This window comes from Netta rufina (genome assembly GCF_964035555.1).
Source record: "Netta rufina genome assembly, chromosome: 3".
Lineage (NCBI taxonomy): Eukaryota > Metazoa > Chordata > Aves > Anseriformes > Anatidae > Netta > Netta rufina.
The window spans coordinates 3673199-3679198 of record NC_140125.1 but is presented as its reverse complement, the minus strand read 5'-3'; positions in this window follow the sequence as shown (position 1 = coordinate 3679198).

The window sequence follows — 6000 nt, the reverse complement described above, 5'->3', positions numbered from 1 at the left end:
AGTTACTGCAAGCAGTTCCATGAGCAGATCAGTGTAATGCTCAGGGGTTGGCAAGAAAACCTGTTATGGGAAGAACATTAAAAAAAAAAAAAAAAAGTGTTAACAGAGCATAACAAAAAAGAGCCGTATGCTGCTGTGCAAACCATGGCTGTACCAAATATCCTGTTCCAGCCATTCCTCACGTCAAAGAAACAACAGGAAAGGCAACAGACAAAATCAGTTAGGATGATCTGAAGCCTGGAATGGCATCATATGAAGAGGGACTAAAACTAGTATTCTCCTGGGTCATCTTGAGACAGAAGAGCATTTGCCTGTCCAGCAGGGGATGTCACACAGGTCTGTATAATCATAAATGGTGAATTGGTGTCATTTCTCATCTGTGAGAACTCATGGGCATTAGAAAACTACTGGGTGACAAGTTTATGCCAAATGAAAGGAATCCATACAGTTCATATATTGGAAACTGTGTCTGCAGAGCATTGTGATGCCAAAGCATAATGAGCCTTAAAAAGCAGATGAATAACGGGATGAAAAACCTATTTAGTGCTATGAAACACAATGACACAGCCTGTGACTCAGGATGTCTGTCTTCTGCAAGCTGAAGAAAATGGGGAACATACAGAGGGGAAGTAAAATTGTATGCATGCCCAGTTCTTAGTCTTTAGTCTTTAGTCTCATCACAGGAAGCTGTTCTTGCAGATTGCTGCAGCAATGATTGACTGAGGTCAGTCTTAAAGACACTAAGAACTTTCCTGGAAGAAGAGTTGTTTGTGTGGGCTGGAGAGAGAAAATGGCAGGGAGCCTGGGAATCCAGTGAAAAAAAGAAGAGGTAATCATGTAAGGTTAAAAAAAATCAACATGACATTAAGGAGCTAGAAGGAGGTAATGCACAAAGCAACCCCAAGAGTGCCACCTGGAGAGCTGGGGATGCTGCCCTGTGGTTTGTGCAGCACCATGATAGCATTAGAAACTCAGGGATGAGTTTTCAGCTGGCATGGCGTTTCTTGTAGGCTACAGCTCAAGGGCTGCAGCTGATGTGGTGCAGAGGTGTTATGGTGGGCTCCTAAAGCACAAGCTGTTGTCAGTTCTGAAAGTGATCATGACTTGGTAAGAACTCTGGCACCCCTGACGCCATCCCAAATTCCCTTTCCTTCCAGCTTCCCATTTCAAAATGCCTGCTTTTCAGAGTTGTTCACTTGCTGGCGACAAGCAGTGACTCTGAGCCAATTTTTCCTAATTTTGGAGCCTGTCAGGCCTCCTGCTGGTACTGTGCCAGCTGCTGATGACCAGTCCCTTCCTCCGTGCAAAGAGGTCTGGAATCTCTAAGGCATTTTTCCAATCATGTCTCATCAGACCTTTGGGTCAGCAGATTCATTCATGGCATGGTTATAGGATTTTAGCATGCATTTGGCAAAGCCAAGAAAGCATGAATCAGATTCTGCATTCATCTGCTGCAGTGTTAAAAGGAAAACACATGGGTGTTGCAGATAGTGTTATCAGTATATGCCTGAGGAAATAACAGTTAACGCCTACTGCATTGTCCTGCCGAGCTCTCTTTTGAGATTACAAGGTATCTTTGCTCTTTTTGTTCAAGACAGATTCTCATCTTTCTCACTTCTGGTTTTTAAGCCTTCTGAGTTCTTTCACCCAGTTCTTGGTACTTTGCCCAGCAGAAGGGCAGCTTCTGGTTTTATGCTAAATATGGCTCAGTTTTCTACCAGGCTTAGCCTTTAAGTTACAACACAGAAATGTGGCAAAAGCAACTTTTCTTTCTCCCTGGAGCTTCTCTGAGTTTACAGTCCTATTGTGTTTCTTAATTAGAACATTCCTTCTATCCTAAATATCCTTTCTTGACAGTTAAATTCCAAGGTTGTTATGAAGTGTTAACTCGTACGTTGTTTCAGCTTGATTTCTTTTCAGTGGGACACCTGACACAATACCCCCCCCCCCTGCAATTTAGTTTTGTGAATCCCAGCTGTAGTCAGGGTGACCTGAGCTGCTGTAGTCCCACCCCTGACACAATTAGACTTATCCCCATGTTACCAGGATATAAGCACAAACAACTTGCCAGGTTAGGCCAAGTGAATGCTAGACAGCTCTCGCTTGTTTCACGTGATCCCCTCTACAGTTTGGTAATCTGCTGGATGTCTCCAAAATACCATGTGAAAGAAGCTGCTGCTTTAGAAGTGTGCCAAAGTCTACCATGCAGATTCAGTGCATAAAACCATGCAGCCAGAAGCAAACTATAAATAGATCTTTAGAAGGAGAGAAAGCACTGGTTGCCTAAGGGAATATTTAAGAAAGCTTGCCTCTCTCCCAGAATTCATAAATATTTAAGTAATTCTGGTCCACACTTCAAAACAGTGAACAAGCAATACAGTGAAAGAGTTAAACCTGATCGTGTGAGCTACAGTCATGAGAAACAACAATTGTTTTTCCTCAGCGCTGCTTGAAAGAAGGCGTAAAATCTGAACAAAGATTTTTGGCTGTTATTTGATTCTCCCTGGGTTGGGAAAATAGACTTCTTTTTTTTTTTTTTTTTTTAATAGTCACTGGCAAATTTCTTCCTTTAACCAGAACAACATCCAAGATCTCATGTTTTTTGCTAATGCTAAAATTCAAAAGGGGAGAGACTGTAGATATCTTAGGATGAAAAGTACCAGTTCACAGATTTGATCCCTCAGAGATATCCAAAGTAGCTTTGAAAGCTTTTCTAACAACATTAGTTTTCTAATGTTAAGAAGCACACTGTCATATGTGATAGCCCTGCTGAAGTCAATGGGGCTGTTCCTAAAGTAGGATACTATCCAGCAAGTTAAAAGTTCACAATTTGTTCACATTTTGAACAATAAGTCCTTCCCAGAAAGGTTCTATCTAGTTACCATTTTGGTAACCTAAGAACTGGAGGGAGACTGGAAGGAGAGAAGTGAATGGACAAACCAAAGAATTGGGAACTGTGGGTGAAGGTGAAACAGATGCCTTCACCACTGAAAAAATACCATCAGGGTTAGTCAAACGCTTGGGGCAAGGTCTGCTGCAATTCTGTTTGAAACTGCAAGTACGTAATGAGCAGTGTCTATGCAAGAGATTGCAGGCTGCTGAGGGAGTGTTTCCTAGAATGGCAGAATACATAGAACACACCTTTGCAAACTGGCTGTCATCATATATTCTTCAGCAACTGATTTCTGTTTGGCAGGATGTTGGGACAGAAAAATCCACAGCTCAGTGTCTCGAGGGGAAAAAAAAAGTAATGCTTCTTTCCCCAAAGTTGCCTACATTTATTTCATATCAGAGGAATTATTATTCATTTCAAATAGCAATGAGTAATTTGGGAAGATATCAGCAGTAAGCTCCTTATAATGAGGTTCAAGTCTATTATTTTTCTTCCCTGCAGCCACAGCAGTTTCCAGGGATATCTTCAGGAGCTTCAAATATGTAGAGGGAATAGACTGTCAAAACCAAATTCTTATGTGAGGATTTGAGACAATTTTGCTTTCCAAATCTTAGGCAATAAGACACCTAAAGAGAACAGGAGGTGGAAAAACAATTCTGCTATAAATTAATTTATTTTACCAGAGAGAATTTTGATCCTGTCTTTGCGCAGACAGGGACTGTACTCCTTGGAAGAACAGTAACCCACTAACTTCAGCTATGAAAGAGAGGAAGCCTAACAATATCTTGTGAATTGATATTGTCGAGGATTCATTTACTGCCCTAACTCATAACAGAACCACCAAGAATGGAAAGTGAATGGATGGCCACATTGCCTGTATCCTATCAGCCCTGTTTATGTAGTAAAGCTTTACAAGTTATACAGGTGCCCATATTTTAACGCTACAATCCCTTTGCAAGTGCCTTTTATTTCTGTTCAAACCCTTTCCCAAACAATGTAGGATGACCTGAGAAAAGTTCCATGTGTGCATCTAAACAGGCCTTATGGAAACAGAACTGTATCAGCATACAGCCTGTGTGCTTTAGATCATACCGAACATGCCTCCCATCCAACCTAAAACACATAATGGAGCATTCAGACAGCCTTATTTTAGGGACCTAAAATTAGTTGCTCAGAGTCATACTCCAGAAGAACCTATTTTTATCCCGTACTATACAGGAAGCTTAAGTTCCTTGGCACTTCATTCAGATGCTGTCATTGCTCCTGCTCCCATCCTCCAAATAGGTAAACTTTTTTAGAGCATTTATGCAATAGGTATATTTCTAGTTTGTAGTCTTTAGGCTCATCAAAACGTTTCTTATATTTAGGCAGAGCAGTGTTTCTCTTTTTTTTTTTTTAAATAAGGCAAAAGAGGTAACACATGTCTGCAGATGAGATTTTTCTAGCTACAAACAAGCACGGATGTGTTGTTTTTAAAATCTGTTCCCCTGTTTGTTTGATTAAAACTAGTGATTTTAATTGCATTCACACTCTTCAGAAGATTGTTCAGAATGACTAATCCTACTGCCATCTTGCTCATTGTTCCTCAAGAAAGTAATAACATCAGTTGAGTTCCTAGGGGCAGGAGGAGAGACAAGCAGCTGTAATTACTGCTCTTCGCTGTTTATACAGACAAGGAACTGCTACTACCCAAAAATCATTACAGCAACTCTGTTTCCCAGGGGCAGGGGAGTAAACGCTTTCGCAGCAGGCTCTAATTACAGCCTTTTCTCATGTCCTTGTCTTGAAGGGATGGAGTAGCTCCTTGCAATGAAAATGGCCTTGTTAGTCTAAAGACTTGCAGCTAGTAATTACAGATGCTTCTTCTGGGAGAGAGTGTGTTGTTGCCATCTTGTCTGAAAGTGGGTGAGCGGGACAGCAGCAGTTTCCCGACTGCCTTTGGTGTCTGTTGGCATCTGCTTTGGGTGACCGACCAATTTAGAAACACAGGGATGAGAAAGCCTAAGGATCCTCATTGCTGACAACATCAAAAGCAAGCTATTCCACTTCTTTTTTTTTTTTTTTAGTGGTATTATGAAGGTCCTGTTGGACTTGGTTTTCTTCTCAAAATTCTAAAGTATATAAAAGTCTGCCACACAAAAAAAATCAGCTTTTAACTTAGGTATGTTTAAGTACAGATGGGTCACTAAGAAAAACATACATGTAGGAAAAGTAGTTGCTTGAGATGTGAGATGGTAGAACCCACCGTTAAGGTTGAGAGACAAGGTTCCTAAATACTGATGACAGCACTTGTGTTATTTGACCTAAACTAGCAAGTTGGCCAGCAAGGGAACGTATGATCAATGCGCAAATTGACTTAAGACACTGTTAACAGTCAAAATTTCTCATGAATGGGAAAATTGTCTTTTTTTTTTTTTTTTTTTCTCAACTACAACACTTGGATTCATCAATTCTCAGGATTTAATGCCAAAAAACAACAGGTGGCAACCATATTTAAGTTGCTCTCAATTTGTATTCCTCCTACTTAATAAGAGAGGAAAAAGCTGTTGATGCAAGTTGCACAGACTGGTTCCGTGTTATGAAAGCCAGTCCTTCATCATATGACTTGGGGACCAAATGTGCTTTTACACACTGCTGCAGCCAAAACATATTGCAAACTTGAAGAACAAATGTATTTTTAACTTACTTGGCAAAATGCATATTTTTCCTTTCAAATTGCAGAATGCCAGTGTACCAGGGGAAAAGGATTAGTTTTTTAATAATTAGCAAATGCAATTAGTAAATGAATCAACACACAGAAGATACCTTGAAAACGCAAGGACTGTAAGTATGCTTACTCTTATAATTGCAGATAGACTCAATCTCCTTCTTTCTCATTTCAGATTCTGAAAATGGGAATAATTTCTGAGAATAAGGGGGTCAGTTAAGTTGGTAGGATGACCGAGGTGCTGGTAGCATACTTTGCACATTTTTGCCTGAAACGTAAGTGTTTCATTCTGGTGGAAAGCAATTGTGTGTCTGAGGTACAGCAGTCACACGCCCTTGAGGTGATTTGCAGGTTCAGTTAAATAGGCTCCATGAGGCTGGGGTTGCTTATCCATGTTGCA